Below are 21,276 nucleotides of genomic sequence, written 5' to 3'. Positions count from 1 at the left end.
CATATTATTAATTGCTCCTGTAGGGCATTTCAGGTATAAATCACTCTGTAGTTTCAATCCAACTTTAACCCTAAAGGATTGGCAACATTATTCCAATTCTGAGAAACTGCTGCTATGAAGGAGTGACTTCATATCAGAAGAGAAGAGGGTCTTGATCCTACTTCAAGGTTCAAGTCGAAACCATTTAACTCTGCTAGATGTGTACATTACTTATGATCTCTTCCTTCCTTTTGCTTTGAACTAGTCTTTCTCTTACAACCATAGACAGCTCCCCACAGAACTTTCCTATAGTATAATGAGCTTTGCTAAACAAGCATATATAATAGATACATTTTGGCTCTCATCTCATTAATTTTAGCTCTCAGACCATTAATTATCCATGATTTTAGAGAAGATAAGAGAGCTGTACTGTACCTATACATTGCTTAGGGTGTATTATTATTATTATTATTATTAGTAGTAGTAGTAGTGGTAGTAAAGCTTTTTGGGGAATATTCATCTTCCCATCAGTGGGACAAGCCTCTATTGGTCTTTTATTAGCAATCAACTTTTCTCCTGAATCATGGACAGCTAACTCCCCAAAGACTAAATATTTAAGCATGACAGAGTGAAACTGTTAGCTAACAGCTCTTTCGAATCCATGCTCTTGGGATAGAAGTTGAACATCTAGAAGAAGAAACATGCACACCCCTGATATGTGTAGTGTTATTTTGTACTTAAACCAACCTTTTTATCCTCTTCCTCACTGAGACTCAATAATTCCAATTGCAAGCGGTCTTTCATATCTAATTAAGTAGGTAGCAGATGTGGAAATCTACAGGCAAAGTTAATAATGGCATGAACAAATCATTCTCAAAGAAAAAGTGCCAGCTCAGTAATGAAGTTTATAGATTTTCGATGAGGCAAGTTCTGCAGGCTTGCCTTGAAGAGAGGGAGAGAGAAAAAAGATGTCTTTCATGTCAATTGTATTTTTGCTCTAGTGAGCACCAAGGTTGTTTTTAAAAATAAAATATGGGCATTTGACCCCTAGGAAATCTGTTATCTCTGGAAACTATCGGGCAGCAAGGATGAGAGCCAAAATTATTGTTGTTACATATTTCATAAAATGAACTGATGTGGGCAGAGATCTCTTAGGGTGCAAGTATCCAAAAGAATTAATAGTCATAATGTGTTGATGCTTTGTGAATTGCCAGATAATATTATCTTTTAGTGACTACAAGGAAGAAGTTTACTATACTTTAAAACTATAGTGAAGGAATTGGGGAGAAATGTTATTAGAAAATATAAGCAATAATTTATAGCTAGATCATGACAAATAGATAAAAAATAATTAATGTTGTCCAATGGGGGAAATGCTCTACTTTGATATCTGTTTAAATAATAACTGACTTTTTACATGCAAAATTTGGATTTCCTGTTATACTGAAGTTTTCAATGTCTTTTTGTCATAACAAATAGGATTTTCATGAACTTTTTGTGATCAAATAATAGCTGAAAGAAACAAATTACAAGTATAGACTTGACATGAAAAAAGGCAGCCTTCAGTTAGTCATAGGTGATTTGACTTAGAGTGGTGTTAGCCATTAAAAATGTGGAATCAGCCTGTTTTTTTGAAATGTGTTAAGAAAAGGGAATAAGTATTCATGGAGTTCATTCTGTGGCAACAGAATGGGATAAAATAACTGTAACTCATCCCAGTTGTTGCATACTCCTGGCACTCAATTACAACACTGTTTGTGGATATAGCTGGATCTTGTGGCAGGTGAAGGAGAAGACTATTCTTTATTTATCACATATGCTATTTCCTCCTCAAAAGTAAATGGGGTCAATGAATCATTCTGATAAATGTATTTTAAAATCAGTGCATGCTATAAAGCCTAGGCGAATGGTATGATACTTTCACTAGTAATTGCATATACTGCTTGCAAAATCTTTCAATAAGCTGCCCTTTTAAAGTGAAAATATTCCTTAGCAGGAAGTACCCTTCTACTATGATATTTTTGGGATTTGGGGCTCAAGTCTGCTTTGCAACATGCTGACTTCTGACTGTGCGCCATCATAAATCTTTTACAGATACAATTGCTGTGGACATTTTTGTTTACACCCAACGTATTTGCAATGTAGGATGTGTATCCTGATCCCATGCATGTTTACTTGAAAGTTTGGTGGAACTTACATAGGTCCATGTAGGATCCCAATTAAGGAATTAAGGAAGAAATAATACTAATCAAGGAAGAAATAATACTGAATTTGCAATATTCTTGGGGTTTTCTACTCTCCAAAATTCCAACAAGATTATGACGCTTCTTTCTTTCTAAACTACATAAGGTGTTGAGATCATCATCATAATCACTATCCTGTTTTTAAAATACGGAAAGCAAATGCCCCAAGGATAGTGAGAATGGATGCACCTCTCTTCAGTTTGCCGTCTTGGGGGTTCTCGTGTTTTTATGTTATATAAGCATCAGTAAAAGATCTATTAGAATTTAAATACCTCTCCATTTTGTACAATTCACAATAAAGATATACTGTACTTAATTGTTTTATGGTTTTGCCCTGGGAGTTGCCCATTGGACAGGAGATAATGAAAGACTATTGATTTGACCCTCACTGATGATTTAAGAACAACTTTGTGTTAGTCTAGGTATGACATTCACAACTGGATCACAATTAGATCACCCAAAAGAAGTTAAAAGAAGTTGCATTGGGTGAAAATTGGGTCAGTGCAACTGTACCGGCAGAGGCAAGTTATTCCAATCCCTCATGCTGTTTTCCCCAAACACCAAATGTGGTTTGTCCTGTAGGGGAAAACATACAGGAACAATACTGGTATCTGATGTTTCCCCAGGGGTCAAATAATAGTTGGGGGAGATTATTCAGATTGAAAAAGGGATCAGCCACCCACTTCCACGATGCCACAGCTCTGATGTGATGGCACCACGGGTGGTTTTAAATTTAAACAGAGTGGGAGATTTTGATCACAGATCTCTCACACCTCGTCTAGTGGCACTCTGAACTGTATAACTGTTGATAAGAGAGTGTACCATTCTTCTGTACTGTGATTCTTTAGAGAAAAATGTTCAGTTTAAACTTGATGTGGCCCATATCTGGTCCTGATGTGAGTTTCCTTTTGTTAAATTGCACTAGTGTTTTGTACATAAGGAACGGCGTTTTCACACATGAGGTGTGTTAAGTAGTTCTTGTTTCAGTGCTTTGCAGTGTGGATGCAAAGCCTACATTGGCCAGAATGCTTCCTCGCAAGTCAAGTGCCTCTCAATCTCAATGATCAGACTTGACATAAACAGCGTGAGAGATGCTTCAGTGGTGATTTAAGTCTCATGTCTGAAAGCATTCCATGATTAGTCATCTCCAGAAAGACAGTTAAGCAACCAAATATCCTTGGACTTTTGGAGGAGATTAGTGCTTATATTGGGGGCAGAGAATGCTTCCTTTTTAAACTACTTGTTTCCAAGAGATGAGACATGTTAAAGTCTGAGCATTATTCCTGTTTCAGACCAGGAAAAAAAGCCAGATTTTATTTTTTTAATAGTTTAGTAGTAATACCCTTAATATAGCAATATAAGGTGTGTGAGTGTGTGTGTGGCTTGACTCATAGTCTGATACTAAACTCGCTTTGAGCTCACCTTCCCACTTCACATATGTTTCAGCTGGTGATCAGTTGCTGTTGCTCAGTTCCAAACAGGGATACATTAATGAATCTTCATAATAGGTTAGTTATTTGGTTTCCTGGTTTCATCAGATCCTTTCCCCTACAGTATTCCACACAGGCCTTATCCCCTCCTGGGGCAAATTTTGAGGGTCTTCTGCAATGAGAAAACAACCACGCAGAAATATGTGTTGGAAATATTAGATTGGGATGCAGCATTCATATGGATATCTCAGGAAAAATCCAGTAAGTTTTTCTTGAGATTTCAAATGGAATCTGTGTTTTTGAGTAGTCTGAGGGCACATTGTGTAGCTCAGGAGATCTGGATCTGGCTAGTGCTGGGATGCAAAACCACCTAAGGACGCTAGGGGTTCTAAGGGAGCTGCCTTGAATTCCCCAAAAAGATGGAAAGGGATGTGAAATAAACAAATAATGTTTCACTATGGATGCATTATAGGATAATGCTATATTGCAACTAATTTTTGATTATGTGTTGTATCCAACTAGGTTCTACTCAGAGTAGACCAGGTGAAATCAACAGACAACTTAGTCATGTAAATTAATTTTACTGAGTCCACTCTGAGTAGGCATAGCTCTGGCTATAGTCCTATGGCCACAGGTGGAAACACTCTGTAGGAAATTGATCTTGCTTCCCAAAAGAGATATTTTAAAGACACCACTGTATCTTTTACCTTGGTAAATATGCAGCTTTTTCTGGGTCTGGGGAGGGGGTAGGGATTATACATTAATTTTACATTATTCTGATAACACAGATGTTTCAGTCAGTTTATTTTAGCTTGTGCAAGTATGCAGTAGCCATTTAGGTGATAACAGTGATCCAGTTTGGGTAAGGTACCACAAATACAGTGGGACGCGGGTGGCGCTGTGGTTTAAACCACTGAGCCTTGGGTTTGCTGATCAGAAGGTCGGTGGTTCGAATCCCCACGATGGAGTGAGCTCCCGTTGCTCGGTCCCTGCTCCTGCCAAACTAGCAGTTCGAAAGTATGAAGTGCAAGTAGATAAACAGGTACCACTCTGGCGGCAATGTAAACGGCATTTCCGTGCACTGCTTTGGTTTGCCAGTAGCAGCTTAGTCATGGCCACATGGCCCGGAAGCTGTCTGCGGACAAACGCCAGCTCCCTCGGCCAGTAAAGTGAGATGAGCGTGCAACCCCAGAGTCGTCCGCGACTGGACCTAATGGTCAGGGGTCCCTTTACCTTTTACCACAAACACATTTGTAAAAAAATTTTTAGCATTTTAGATCAAGGCAAGTTTGATGTCATTTGATAGTTATGGACATTGTTGCTTCACATTCATAGGGTCTAGAGAAGAATCAGAGAACACATGCCTGACTATATTTTACCCATCAACATTATATGTGTACGTGTGTGCATGAGAGAAAGAAAGAAAAGAAAGAGAGAGAGAGAGAGAGAGAGAGAGAGAGAGAGAGAGAGAAAGAGAGAGAGAGAGAGAGAGAGAGAGAATGAATGTCAGCCTGCGCTGAAGAAGACAAATAAAGCCATACAGTCAAGAGAAATCACAAACAGCTAATCTTGCCAGGTTATCATGCAACTTTGTCCTGCAGCTGCACATCAGGGAGTGCATTATTTTGAAAGCAAGCAACAGTCAAGTTACAAAGTGAGAGGATCTCTGCATCTGTCTTTGCAAATGCCTGTCACCGGGCATCCTTGCTTCAAGGCATTTAATGAAATCTGTTGCTGCATTAAAAAGAAAACACCCTGCTGCTGCATGTGCCTCCTCTGAACCCTCTGACTGGATTCAGGCACTGCCTGCATTTGGTGCTCAAGAAAATACGCTTAATGAATGAAAAGGCATTTAAACCTTTTCTTGCCTCTTGTAGCAAGGAAGGCATTCACATTGGTGGGTTCCTCTTTTGCTGTTGGCTGAAACTTGGCAAATGACATGGACAGTCTGTCTCAGAGGGGCGTGTGAGGGGGAGTACTGGAGCAGTCATCTGTAGCAAGCAGAAAAGAGAATGGCTGACACCAAGAGGGGATGTGTGTTGTGAACTACAGAATAAATGCAAAAGGAGCAAAATGGAAGGATGAAGGAAGAAGGGGACTGTGCCAAGGAGCTTAGTTCTAGTCTATGGATCAAATTGCTATGGCAGAACGAGCCCACACATTCTGAGCCAACTGGTTTCTGGGGAGCCCTACTATATAGAATATGAAAAAATCCAGAAGGCACTTGCAAATGTCCTGTTTTGTATGGGGCACAGGAACATAGAAAGCTGCCTTCTTATTCTTAGAATTTATATACCGCCCTATACCCTGGGGTCTCAGACCATAGGCCCATTAAGCTCAGGAATGGCTGTGGTTCTCCTGGATTCCAGGCAGGAAATCTTTCCCAGCCTTACCAGGAGAGGCCTGGGATTGAACTTGAGACCTTCTGCATGCAAAGCAGATGCTCTGCCACTAAATCATGGGCCTTCCAATAATGGGGCTACCCTAAGAATGAATGAACAGAGTGGCAGTTCCCATTTGTGTTGGCTTGTATAGCACTGTAAATTAGACCACTGAACTATAGATCACTGAACTATAGAATTAAGAAGGAAATAGTTAAATAAAAATCCCTCAGTTTCATCCATCATTATTGCCATTGCTCTACTGAAGAGCAATTGAGTGGCTGTAATATCTGCAGCCCTTGTTATACACTAGTCATAGGACCAGTTCCCTGAACAACTGCCTGCTTTGGGGTGTTCATGTTGAGGTAAAGCCACCTCATCTGATTGTCATTTTACCAGATGCTACCAGCTATTTGAACATGATGCAGCCATATTCTTCTGTAGCATCTCACTGCCAGCAGGGCTTTCCTTCTCTGGTCAAAAGGTAGTCTTAGGATGGTTCTCATTAATATGGGAAAGGAAATTGAGTTTCATTTTATTCTAGATAGCAGATTCCATTAATCTTAAAATATCAATGCACACTTCCCTTTAGCCCGTCAGGCATTTACTTGTGTATGCAGATTGGTGCCGGAGCACAAAGGAGTCCTCTAATCAAGCACTTCTATTGCTGTGCATATGACAATTTGCATGTGACAGATCGTGGAAGTGTTACAGGCTGTGCTGAATCTATACATATGCAGTTTAATGGGGGGGGGGGATTAAATTATTACCTTTGCTTGTTGATGGATTTTGTAGCACTTCATTATTTGCCCTAATCTCTGTTTTCCTCCCCAGTTTTTTACGTGATGCATTTTGGTTTTCAACAAATGTAAGTCTCTGAAGCAGTTCCGGCGTAATGCCTTGCATCATTTTTAATTTAAACACTGAGACCAAAGAACCTTTCTGTGTTGCTGTGCGATAGTTGTTCATGGCTGGCTATCAGTCTACAAGGTGATTCTGAAGAAAATAATATCTATGCACAAATTAATGCAATAAGGAGAAAAATATGGAATATGGCTAAATGTATGCATGATCTCATTTCCAAGGGAAATATATCCTTTTGGCACTGCCAAGTGAGCTTGACATTTTTGAGTGCTGAGAAATGTGTTTTTTAATTATATTGCCCTGCTTTGTGCAATGGGACAGAAATGCTCTTTAAATCAGGTTTGCACATTGGTGGCTGACCAAGCCAAACGTAGCTTACCGGTCGTGTGCTGTGGCCTGCCAGATGCTTGACAAATCCCAGTTCCAGGCAGGCAGTAAAAGCAGAAGGTGGAAGATCCTCTAGTGGGCTAACATACATAACTGGTGGCTGCATTGGTAGGTCAGACGTTGGGCAGACCTTCTCTTAATCATTACGTGACATAAAAAAGGACCATGCCTGCCTTAGGGGGAAAAAAGCAGAATTATATTCTACTGGAATTGCAGTTTAGTTATAAAACACTTTTTCCATAGGAGCAGTAGAACAATCTCATTCCCTGCTTAAGGCCCTAGACAAGGACAGGAATGGTCCTCTTAAGTCCCATGCATTTTGGTGGCATCATTGGAGAAGAGCTGGGTACAGTACCTGCTTTGCATGCAGAGGGTCCCAGGTCCATTCCCCCACATCTCCAGGTAGGAATGCATGGATAGCTCAGTTGGTTAGAGTGTGGGCTGATAATGCCAAGGTTGCAGGTTCAATTCCCCTATGGGAAAGCTGCATATTCCTGCATTATGAGGGATTGGATTAGATGATCCTCAGGGTCCCTTCCAACTCTACAGTTCTATGATTCTATGACTGGGAATGTCTCCAGTCTGCAACTTTGGAGAGCTATTGGCCAAACATTGTAGACCATCCTGGGATGAATGGACCATTTGCTCTTGTGCTATGTCTGCAGGACCTTTATGCATGACCTGCATGGGAGGGTAGAAAGTGGGCAGACTGTGGTTGCGATAAGGGAAATATCAGGAGGAACCTTATGCTCATTCAAGACTCATTCATTCCCCATGATGTCTATGAAAGAGTTGATGAAATTTAAAACACTGTGATTATAATGAACAGGCCCAGCTGACTATTCTCCACCTGTTCCCTCCCTGTCCTCCCTGCTGCAATGGAGGTCGGAATTCACAACACACCTCCAGGGGCATTTAAGACTGTGCCAGGAAACTATAATTTCACATGGGCATGTGGCACTATGTCTTCTTGTCCCTAGCATGCAGGTTGCACAAGTGGGAACATGGTGTGTGGTGCACCTGTCAAAGGCTACAAACAGCAGCATCTGACAGCGAAGTAGCTCATGTGATGAGCTATCAGAAATGCAGCTTGGCCATGGAGTAGTCTCAGTCTCTGGCCTGCCAGCTCCTCCCTGAGGCCTGCCATCTTGGCTGCGAGTCCTGCGAGTCCTGGGAGACCTGCTCCCTGCTTTTTCCACCTGACCTGGGAGGGTGGGGCACAGAAGGACTCCAGCTACAGAAGCTGAGACTGCTGAACAGACTCTTGGACTGCATTGGGGCATTGTTTAGGGGTTTTTGTTGGGGGGAGGGTTTGTTGCTGTTATTGATGCTAATTTGCTGTGTCTTTATTTCAGTACTTACTATGAGTTGTGTGGAGTTGTTTAATTTGGTTGTGTACTTTTTTATGTTTTATTTATTGTTTATGACTACTTTTGTTATGTTCATAATTATGGATGTTTTTTCATATTGTAAAGCCGCCTTGAGCATGGCTTGAACTATAGGAAGGTAGCCTGCAAATAAAATGATGTATGTATGTATGCTCCTGGAAAGTGATGGCTATAAAAGGCTTCCTGACTGGACTGGGCAATGAAGTCCATTTACCTGAACAACAAGGTCTTACTGGTTCTAATGCATTCCTGTTCTGACTGCCAGTTCAGTACACTACAAAGACTTGCATCATGAGCCTGCCTTTTGGCTTTCTGAGAAGGTTGCTCTAGAGAAGGGGAGGTTTGGGGTTCTGCCTCTTTCTGGTCTGTGTCACTTTTGTCATAAGTCCATTCTTTCTTGCTTCTGCACTGATCTGCAATTATTGTTTTCTTTTTTAAAAAGTAAAATCGGCAAAAAAAATGTGCATTTCAATATGTAGCCTTGAATGTATTTTCTCACAAAATAGACAGTGCTAAATGCACATTATCTCAAACCGCTCTGGTGTGCCTTTTGAATTAGGAGCTGCAAACACGAGAAATGTGAAATCCAAAGAACGGAGATGGTCTGTTGAGCAGATTAGCCTGGAAGGTTAGTGTGGATCAGGTCAAGTTGTATCTGAATTCACAAAGAAGTAATTCCTCAATTTCTCCTAATAGCAGCAGTTGCTTTCTCTTCCCCACTGTGCCATGGTGGTCATCATGGGCTGGTGTGGTCATTCCCTCTTCCTAATTGCCTTGCTCTGGTTTGGTTTGTGTGTGTAACAGAGAAGGGAGGGTGTGCTGTGTAGGGTAGCATCGCTAGATATCAATTGATATGGGGTGACGTTGTTGGCAAGTGAGCTCATGATTGATGCATGCCGATGATGTTTCCAGGGGTGCTGTGCTAGTGGCTGTCAGTGTTGCTCTCATTTCATTGCTGTGCTTCTGACTTTCCTGCTGGTTGAGCACAGGATTGCATTATACTACAATTAGGACCTGGCATAGCACAAACTACTTTAACTAGACCATGGGATTGCCCTGGTCCATGGTATTTAGTAGCTGATGTCTGCCAGACACTGTATGGAGCACAGAAGTGATAGGCCTTCTCCAGATGATGAAAGATTCACATGAGGCAGAGAAACAGGGAAGCAGGAAGAGGTCAGGTTTCAGGTCAGAAGTCAGTTATGAGGGAAAAGGCTAAATTGTACAGAAATGGGAGCTGGAAGGAACAAAGGGAACTGACATAAGGAAAGCATGTGCAAAAGTAGGACTAAGGGGAAAAATCATTGAAATGGAAATTTACATCCAAGAAGCTTGCATTTGGTTTCACTGCCTTCCACTTATAAAGTATTAATCAGTCCGAATTCCTCCAAAATGGGTCAACTGTGCTTCTGGTGCTCTGGTCTACACTTAAGAAGGCAGATCTTAATATTTTTTGGTTTAAATTGTGAAATCACTGGATGATGGATTTCTGTTGCCAGAAGGAGAACATTTATAAATAATGTAGCCTTCCTGGCTCTCAAAGTCACCATTCCAGGATTTTTGAGACTCTGGAAAGTGTGATCCTAAGCAGGTCTACTCAGAAGTAAGCCCCGCTACATTTTGTGTGGCTTACTCCCAGCTAACTGCAAGTTAAGTGAATGAATATTGTTGCTAACCAACTGCTGCCTGGCAGGCCATGTGGAAAGAGCTAGAGCTCTGTGTGAGTTTTTAAGGCAGCTGGCATTCACAACTCAGAAGCCACTGTCATAGATGGCATTAATTAAAACCACTACTGTGAGGCTCCGCAGAAAGGCTCCCTGACTGACTGCCCATGGAGACTGAAAGGGGGAACTGCCTTACCCCTGCAGGCGACAGAACTGGTATGCACACCCGGAGGAAATCAGTGATTCCCCCCCCCCTTAAATGTTAAGAAAACTTTCCTAAGCAGATGAAAAAAACAAACATTTTATGGCAAGGTGGCTTACGCGCCCTCTCTCTCTCAGATCAATTCAGAACAATTAAAATAACATAAACATAGACTGTGGTTGAAATCCTAACTCCATTTCCCTAGGATTTACCACTGTAAATTCAATAGGATTCTGAGCAGACTTGTTTAGGATTGCAATGTAATGTGTTAAAAGTTGTTTAATTGTATACCATCTATAAATAAGGGTTGATGATAAAAGACAGTGTATTTTTTCTACCACATTTTTCTTTCATAAAAATGCTCATGGTGGCTGTCTGCTGTGTTTGGATCTTTCCTTCCCATTAAAGTGGCCATGTACTCTACAGAGGACAGCCTGTTTTTAAAGGTGATCATTATTGAAAGGATTGCACATGCTTAGTTTAAAGATCAATAACGATAATAAAGCAGAGCAGGACTCTTCTCCTGGATAGCAGACTGAGCACCCCACACACAGACCCCAGACCCATCACATGCCACGCTGAGTTCCCCTTCCTGAATAGAATAGCTCACATCAGGGACTCATCTCTCTTTTCATAAAGGTATTCACATATCAAAAAAAGATACCCTGTATTTCTCGTGGTTGCATAAAGGTCTGCAATCTATTAGTAGACAGATGCACAGACCATTTTTTTGCAATTAAAAAAGTTCCCTAATGAAAACCACACCTTACACATGCCCTGAAGTGTTTTTTCCTAAATTTTATTGCATATTTGAACATTTTCACGCTTCTCACACAGTGCTAATTAACACATTGATTGAGTCCCACGTATAGTGTTTTCTAACAAGAATATGCATATGACTTCTCTTTTAGCAGAAACATGTCTTTTGGTGTTCAGCTATCACAATGGAGCACAAGGTAATGTCAGACACACTTTGGGAAGGGTCATGGCTCATTGGTAGAGCCCATGCTTGGCAGTTTTGTCAGTACTGAGAGCTTAAAGCAGCTCTCTATGATCTTTCTCAAAGCACCTTTGGAGAACAGTGAAAGCTACACTGTTGAAATGGCGAGTACCACTTGTCTTAAAAATAACAGGTTATTTCCTATCATTCAGAAAGCACCCAGAGCTTCAATCCACATTCAGGTCTGATAGTTTCCTCCATTCTTGTGTTCAGCACATTCACCACGGGCCATTTTTCAGCCTTTCTATACTTGAGTGAGGTTTCCTTCTCATTATGTCTGCATGTCTGTAATTGTTCTGGCAGGCAATACTTGGTACCTTGTCTCATCAAACCTAGTGTGAACCACTGAGAACTGAGTGCTCTTCTTCCTGCATAGTTTGACCTTCAGTTCCATTGCTAAAGTGTCATACTAGAGAGCGGCAATTTACAGTATTTGGTTTTGCTATGGCCACTAGGTAACACAATTAATAAACTGAATCGGATTGTGACAATGTGAACCCAAGGAAATGTAAAAATGTCAATTAATGCAAATGGAGTGCATTGGATTTGGAAAAACCCTGGGTTTTGAAATGAAGTGGGTTGCTTTGGAGGAGCTAAAAAGCTGCTCTGAAGCACCTGACAAGTTTGCTGTTACACACCTCACCTGCATTTCAGAGCCTAAGAACCACCAGCGTAATATCATCCTTTCACTTTTAGTGTTTCATTAATGTTACTCTGTGGTTTGAGGGAGATTCATTCTTACAGAACCAAGAAACTGACATATTTGTTCTGGAATGTTTGTTCTTCCTATTTGGGAAATGAAAGAGCAGAGGGAAGATTTTTTGCTTGTTCAGCTGACCTGGTGTCACTTTTAACTGTGCCCTGGTTTCTTTTTCTTTTTAATGAAACATAGAGAACATCTTGATTTCCTAGGAGGGTTGGCTCTATTACGCCTATGATTGTTTCACTTAGCTTGAAGTATTGATATATAGCATTGCACAGCACAACTAGTGTTTCTATAGCCAGCGTTGGACTAAAAATCACAAAGGCCATGCACGTATGGAGCCACATTATGGCTTCACTAGCTTAAATGCTACAGTCCCTCCACACCTGCACTAAAATGGGCATAAAAGGACCCAGGCTTGTACTAATAGACACTATTCCTTTGCCTTCTGAATTCCAAACCGATATAGAGCATCTATACTATTTTCTGTCCACAGCTGAATATTTGTCATCAATCTGAAGCATCCTGCACCTTTAAATTAATTAATACTTAAAAGCAAAATACATATTTTAAAAAGCATTTAAATCTCAATAAACCCAGCTTCCAGTGTGGACAAAATAGCTGTTTCCCACCAGACAACCATTCTTCAAATATCGCATCATAAATATGCCATTGTTCAACAAAATTTTAAAAAAACAAAGTAAGACAAAGTATAGAGAAGAAGAAAAATATTTGATTGTATGACTAAGACAATTTTTAAAAAAGAAATCATTTCTTTTCAAAAAGAAATTCACTGATATGCACACACATTCAAGATGTCCTCATAAACAATTTCTCTCAAGATTTTTTTTTAAAAAGTTTTAATTTCTCATCAGAACCTATCAAAGTGGACAATTATCAGTTTCATTTGGATATTCCCTTTCTTCTGGGTGGATTAAGCTGCTCTTAACCCTGGAAGGCAGGTTAGGCTGAGAGACAGTCATTTGACTAAGGTCACCCAGAGTTTTATAAGTAGATCATGATTTAAACCTTGGTTTCTTGCAATGAAACACAACCCATCGGCCACTGCACTCCTCTGCTTTTAACTGCATCTGTCTCTATAAATATCACTCACACACTTATTACTAGCTAAATCTATTGCAATGAAACCTAAAGAAATCCCTGGGGTAGGCTAGTCAGAGGCAGTGATGCTCAGTGCTTTTTTCAGGGGGCACTCAAGGGTATGCAGTACTGGCACCTCGTTGTTGTTGTTGTTGTTGTTGTTGTTCATAGAATCATAGAATCATAGAGTTGGAAGAGACCACAAGGGCCATCAAGTCCAACCCCCTGCCAAGCAGGAAACACCATCAGAGCACTCCTGACATATGGTTGTCATGCCTCTGATTAAAGACCTCCAAAGAAGGATACTCCACCACACTCCTTGGCAGCAAATTCCACTGTCGAACAGCTCTTACTGTCAGGAAGTTCTTCCTAACGTTTAGGTGGAATCTTCTTTCTTATAGTTTGGATCCATTGCTCCGTGTCCGCTTCTCTGGAGCAGCAGAAAACAACCTTTCTCCCTCCTCTATGTGACATCCTTTTATATATTTGAACATGGCTATCATATCACCCCTTAACCTCCTCTTCTCCAGGCTAAACATGCCCAGCTCCCTTAGCCGTTCTTCATAAGGCATCGTTTCCAGGCCTTTGACCATTTCGGTTGCCCTCCTCTGGACACGTTCCAGTTTGTCAGTGTCCTTCTTGAACTGTGGTGCCCACAACTGGACACAATACTCCAGGTGAGGTCTGACCAGAGCAGAATACAGTGGCACTATTACTTCCCTTGATCTAGATGCTATACTCCTATTGATGCAGCCCAGAATTGCATCGGCTTTTTTAGCTGCCGCGTCACACTGTTGGCTCATGTCAAGTTTGTGGTCAACCAAGACTCCTAGATCCTTTTCACATGTACTGCTCTCAAGCCAGGTGTCACCCATCTTGTATTTGTGCCTCTCATTTTTTTTTGCCCAAGTGCAATACTTTACATTTCTCCCTGTTAAAATTCATCTTGTTTATTTTGGCCCAGTTCTCTAATCTGTCAAGGTCGTTTTGAAGTGTGATCCTGTCCTCTGGGGTGTTAGCCTCTGGGGTGTTGTTGTTGTTGTTATTAAAAACCTAAATTACTGTAACAACTTCATGGTGAGTACCGGCATATATTTTTCTAGAAAAGAAGCACTGGTAATGCTTCTGAATACCATTTTCTGGAATCCATGGGTGGGGTAAAAAGTGCGCCTGTGCTAGGGTCCTGCTTGTGGGTTTTCTACAGGCATTTGGTTAGCCACTGTGAGAAGAGGATGGTGGACTAGATAGGCAATTTGGCCTGCCCAACTCTTCTTATGTTCTTAGTCTTGTAGCAAAATCAGGAAAGAGTTTTGGGACTCCTTAAGGATTTTCTTACGGTATGGTTCTGAGTTCCAGAGCACACCGCATCAGATGCATGAAGTGTTGACCTTGGCAGAGGTATATATAAATACAGAGGAACAAATTGCAAACCGTGAGGCCACGCTCTGTGACATACCTACACAATGCCTTTACGAAACAAGAAAAACAGACATTTCTGCCCCATCCGTTGTAGATGTTTGATAGGAAGCAGGCATCAAACTGGCAGAGAGTAGTAGAAGATGGCATAAATCAGGGACTGAGCAGAGCTTGAAAGGAAACCGAAATGTCACGGCAAACTTATTATTTGCAAAACTAAAGCACTACATTTCCCACTAATTCATTTTGACAGATGATCTGCCAACACCTATAACAAAATGTGATTAAGTGGATGTGCTTTGGGAAATGAATATTAAGAGATTTCCTCCACCATCTCCACATTACGATGACAATGAAGCAGGTAATTCATTAAGAAGGAAGCTTGTCGTTTTCTACTGACAGATTGCTTTTATCCTACAAGCAAAAAAGAAGAAATGGACAAGAAGCACAGGTCATCTACTTACTCTTTCAGGCTAACATGGAAAATAGAACTTCCCTGCGCTGATTTCTCTGTTCTCCAGAGGCCATTCTCCCGTGGTTGCAATGTTTTTGCTACTCCTTCTGAATCTATCACTTGCCCAACTTAATTTTTGGGAAATTGGCAGGTGTGCTTCTGTGTGCTTTAGAAATCAGCTCTGTTCTGAACTGGCTATGGCTGCTTATTTTTTTCCTGTTTCTCAGGGAGCTTCTGGAGATAGGCATATCACCTGTAGTAGAGAAATTTGCTGAGAAATTTAAGATCTGATACAGTTTCTCAGAACACATAGCCAGTAATATTAGGCTTGGGCTGCACATTCCATCCTGTGAAGGAATTGAACTACAGTTGTGTGTCGCTGGTCAATATATCTTGCTGCATCTGGCAAGGGGATGTAAATGCTTCTGCTTTGTCCATGTGGGGATTCGGGGGTTAACTAGCTATGCCCTGAGGCAGCAAAACTCCATTGCATATGTGCAGAATGGCACACCTGTCTCTCATGACAGGAAATTTTAAAGTTCTAAACTTACTTGAGCAGGTATCCCAAGGGGAAGAACACAAGATTGATGAGGAAAGTCTTTTAAAACAGAGAGACAACCAGGAGGTGGGCAGGTGTAGGAGATCCCAAGTGATATTAATAAGTTTTGGAAAGCCTGGGAGCAAGACTCCAAGGATCAAAAGGCCTGCTTACAAGCAAGAAAAACCCTGCTAAGAGCCTGATGAGTTAGGGAATATTCTGGACTAGGGATAGGGGATTGAATTTTTCCAATTTTGATTTGTTTTTGCTTCAATGGAATATGTTGGGTTTCAGGAATGTGAGGGCCTCAGATTTCTTTCTCTGTAACATTCACTTGTCATATATTATTTTTCCTTTGTAAACTCATTTCTTTTTCATAAGCCCTGTGTGGCCTCAGCTTAAGGCCCATATAACTTTAGCCTTATGCTACCCAAGGAGCTTTCAGAGGGAAACCCTAGGGAAGTTAAATAAGAGGCAGGCTGGTAAATAATTGATGTCTTATCTGGTCTCTGCAAGTGCATTTAATGGGAAGGATACAAAAGAGGGGCACCCATTGTTGTGGCCAATCCTCCCTTCCCAGGAGGCACAGGACCCAGGGAGCTGGGATATGGCCATTACACATTTACTGTGGGGATCAGCATATCTGTGCAAAGTCTCCCACACCATGCTGTAAGTTTTTCCATACCTGCTCTGTGCTGCTGCTGACATAACCAAGAAAATCACTCAGTGATGACCATGAACTGCAGAGTGAGTGAAGGAAAATTCCCATTTGCCATGAGGATGCTGATCCCTGTGGCAGATGTTATATATAGCTCAAGTCTGACGTGTATGCATGCCTAATTATGACTAAGCCCTTGTCAAATGTGCACTGGTCTATGTGGTCAAAAGTCCCAGAATGCCAGAAGCCACTGCTAGAGTATTTGGGGTCAGATTCAACTAAATCGTTACACTAGAGGAGGCCTGTGCAACAAGTCCTACTTTCCTCTCTCACCCCCCCACTCTTCTCACCCTCTCCAAATCTAGAGGGTCAGGAGAAGCCCCCAAACAGTGTGTAAAGAGAGGAAAATGGAGATTTTTATACCCAGCAAGCAGAAATGCTTGCACTGATGAAATAATCACCTTTGTGCGATGCTGAATTCCACCCTTCATTGTGAATCTGAGTTTTGGGGACTGTCTCCCATCTAGAACTCATTGTTACAGTAACTTAGGACACTGAAACCGTGTCCCCCAATTAAAGACAATTAAGTCTCACAGGCTGGGATGATGGCTAAATTACTGAGATTATTGGTGGTGATGAGAGTTCCAGGAAGAAGCTGAATGGGTTTCAGATGGTTATTTTATTATTTTTAGTTTGAAAATATACTATGCTTTCTATAACAAAACGGTGTTTATGCCCAAGTAAATGTGTTCAGAATCAGGGCAGCAGAAGCAGACTCCATTTTGTTCCAGTAACCATAATGGTGCAATGAATTGTGTGAGTTCAAAATATACAAAACTGCAAATCCCTGTGGGATTTTTGGTTGTGGTGGGGAAAATGTTGATAAACTGCTCATCTTTTGCTCTTAACATATCAGGATTGTAGAAGCAATTGTAGAACATGGAAAGCGGTAATGGGAAACTAGAAATTGTGCACTATGTTTCTACCTGGAAGATCATTAAGTCTAAAATTATCTTAGCCGAGCCACTGCCTGCATTATTTTTGTCAGTCGGAATGGCCTTTGCAACCACAGACATTTGGATGTCATTGGCATCCTAGCATATGCACCAGATCCAATAGATTGTAGCACATGCTTGTCCCTTTTAAGATCATAGGAATCTGCCTAATACTGAGTCAGGCTGGGATCTCTCCTAGCCCTACCTGCAGTTACCAGGGACTGAACCTGGGACCTTGACAAGTAGATGCTCTACCAATGGGCCCTGGCTCTTCAACAAGCACCGGGCTTGTTTTCTATTCTTAATTGTATTTAGTGTACAAGCCTGGTCTTTCCCTAACTAATACCTCATTGCAGCCTACTCCATTATTCCCCAAGAAGTGTGGCAAGATCTGCCAAGTTTTATGCTAGAGCAGAAGATGCCTGGATTGCTTATACTCCTTTTCCTGCTTTTTTGGCACTGCACAAACCAGTCTCGATTTATCCTCCTGTGCCTTTAAAGAGCTTTCCCTCTCTCTTCTTTCATTTTGAAGCTACAGTATATTGGTTTTATATTCCCACACGGCTTACCAGCTTAAGCAGCAGAAGGTGTAAAATGAGGCAACCTAGATTTGTTTTATCTTGTGAGATTTCTCAAAGACATTGTTTAAAGCCAAGCAATATATACACTGCAGTTCAATGATAAAAGTTCTTCTGGAGCTCTGGTTCTTTCAGGAGAAGCCATGAAAATCATTCCAGCAAGAAAATAAAAAAATCAAGTGCATCCAAAGAGGAAGAAATAAAATCAATCTGCAAAAGGCAGAACACTCATCACCAAAATATACTAAGCACCATTCAGTATTTCCCCCTTGCCTTCCCAGAAATCATATTCAACCTTATTTAAAGGTTGGTGGGAAATACTTGTGGCTTCTCCATTAATTTCAAACTATAAAGCAAAAAGGCTCCCCCTGCTACTTTCCAGATGACTCTGGGACTATGTCTCAAATACAAACAGATAGTTGTTAATCTATCCAAAATCTTTTTAAGTGAACTTCTAAGAAACTCTTCACCCTTTCTTCTGTAACTAAACTGAGATAACTACATAGTTTTATCAAACCTTGTACAGTATTGTATTAATTTATTTATAAAACTATGGATAGTGTGTTCACTATATAGTGTTGTGCTGTGCTAAATTTCATTCATACCACTGACCATGATGACACAACAGCAGATCATTAGACATGTCACCACACCACCCTTTACGTATTTCTGTGCCTTTGTTCCTCTATAAATCACCCATGAAAATGGAGGGAAAGAATAATAAGCCACAATAGCACCCCAGGGTATTAGCCCAAATCAGACATATACATCTGGGGCAAACAAAAAAGCATGATAAACTGTGTGCTGAAAAGAAGGAAGGGTGGGACATAATTTGAAAAAAGAAATGCATAAATAAATCATAAAACTTATTGAATCTATATGAATACATGGAAGTGGTCATGTTCTGTCTGTTCCAAGCAATGGCCACTGCCATATTGAGGTTTTGGCCCAAGCTTGAAGCTAAGGCAATTTTTTTAGTTTCAGTAGAGCAGACCACAGTGAGGCAAAATAGGACGAGGTCCATGTGAAGCAAGAATTTGGGATTCAGACAGCACCATGGACAGCTCCACGTTGCACTCAGGCTGCAGACCAAGATCAAGACTGAAAGGTGGCTGCAGCAATTGGCAATCACAGACTGAAACTCAAATGGACGGACATTTCCATGTGAGTGGCTGTCTCTGCCTTCAATGGGAGGAATCTCTTCAATTATAGGGGCCTAGGCTGCTTTATCAGCTGTTAAATCCAGTAGTACTGGGGAGATTGTAGTTCTTCTGGAGCTTCTAGGCTGCAGTCCTTCGAGTCAGAGCAAGGGAAATGCAACCTCCTCAAACTGGAGTGGTGCTGGGACAGTACAGTGGTACCTCGTGTTAAGAACTTAATTCATTCCAGAAGTCTGTTCTTAACCTGAAACTGTTATTAACCTGAGGTACCACTTTAGGTAATGGGGCTTCCCACTGCTGTCACGCTGTCGTCGTGCAATTTCTATTCTCATCCTGAAGCAAAGTTCTTAACCTGAGGTCCTATTTCTGGCTTAGCGGAGTCTGTAACCTGAAGCGTCTGTAACCCGAGGTACCACTGCAGTCTCTTGTTGTGGTAGTGCTTCTGAGGTTGTAGGGGCATACTGGGCTAGCTCTGAGGGCAATTTCCTCTCCTATTCTGATATCTCAGCCTCAGCCCCTGAAGATGGAGGGTTGGACCCTGAGGGGTCATGACAAAGTCTCACAGAGTTGTAGGGTTGTAAGGGATCCCAAGGGTCATCTAGTCCAAACCACTGCAATGCAGAAATAACAGTTAAGGTGCACCAATACAAATAATAAAGGTAAAGGGACCCCTGACCATTAGTTCCAGTCATGACTGACTCTGGGGCTGCGGCGCTCATCTCATTTTATTGGCTGAGGGAGCTGGCATACAGCTTCCGGGTCATGTGGCCAGCATGACTAAGCCGCTTCTGGCAAACCAGAGCAGCGCATGAAAATGCCATTTACCTTCCTGCCGGAGTGGTACCTATTTTTCTACTTGCACTTTGACGTGCTTTCGAACTGCTAGGTTGGTAGGAGCAGGGACTGAGCAACGGGAGCTCACCCTGTCGTGGGGATTCGAACTTCCAACCTTCTGATCGGCAAGTCCTAGGCTCTGTGGTTTAACACACAGCACCACCCGTGTCCCTCAATACAAATAGTACTTACTTCCAAGTCAATGTGTTTAGAATCACAGCCCTAATTACTGGTACTTTCATGCTGCAGAACCTAACGAGACAATTTATTGGCTCTTCTATAGTTAATGTTTTGCCAACAAATATTATACATCTTGAGAGCTGATTCAGTCAGCTTCTCTCTGACAGGCATTGTCAGAGAAGTTCTTGTATAATCAATGGGGGGGGGGAGTCTCCTCTCCATTGGCCTGTTTACTTTCTAAAACAAAATCTCTGAGGTAATAGCACACTTGAAAAATGAAACATATCTGATATCCCAGGGCTGCTTTAATAACCATAACCTTGGATGCAGTTTTCCTCACGTTGCACTGAGTGTGAGAAGGAATGGGATTGCATGTGCTATCTGCAACTCAGTATGGGAGGTTCTTTCCATGTGATGAGGGACCCTGGAAAATCAGGTTGTATGTACATGAAACAAATACTACACTGAACACTGAAAAATATAGGGCTGGATTCAGTTACCTGGCCTGCTTGTAGAAGCCAGTGCAAGGACTCCCTCTAGTGCAGTGAGGATTTCCCCACCCTCTCCTCCTTCCATGACCCTTTGCGCCTCACCAAGATCTACTCTGGAGGGTCAGGTAAATCCTTAGCACAGGGCACAAGGGGAGGAAAGAGAACTTTGTTTCATCTGGCAAGCAGAAATGCTTGTACTGATGGAACGATCTCCTTAGCACTACTTGTAGATTTATCTATTTCATTCCATTTATGAATCTCTTCCTACAAAACACCTGAAAGCAGTTTAACAATAAAAACGCCAACAATACAAACATATATGAAACAATTTCATGGATAAAACAATTTCAAACCCAATGCAGTTGCAGACTGGGATACAAATCTCCACTTAAAAGACTTATTGGAAAAGGTAGGCCTTCAATATTTATAAAACACTTTTCACCATTGATGATTACAAAGCTATTTACAAAACACACAATACAACAATCAGTCAAGTAATATGATGCTTAAGACAATAAAAAAACACAGGTAAAAATTGCCATCATAAGCACTGGGATGAAAATAGAGACTGTGCCTGTTTGCTACGTAACAAAAGCAAGTTCCAAGGGATAGTTGCCAACCATTAAATGC

At 41.3% G+C, this 21,276-nt stretch overlaps 1 protein-coding gene across 5 annotated transcripts in view; it reads left to right on the top strand.

Moving 5' to 3' along the window:
• The window catches only part of GRM1 (glutamate metabotropic receptor 1), a 183,802-nt gene that overhangs the window by 16,259 nt on the left and 146,267 nt on the right, over positions 1-21,276 (top strand). The window lies entirely within an intron of this gene.

The sequence above is a fragment of the Podarcis tiliguerta genome, assembly GCF_965153285.1.
Source record: "Podarcis tiliguerta genome assembly, chromosome: 3".
In the NCBI taxonomy this organism is placed as follows: Eukaryota; Metazoa; Chordata; class Lepidosauria; order Squamata; family Lacertidae; genus Podarcis; species Podarcis tiliguerta.
The sequence above is the reverse complement of the archived record's forward strand: the minus strand, read 5'-3'. Positions and strand labels throughout refer to the sequence as shown.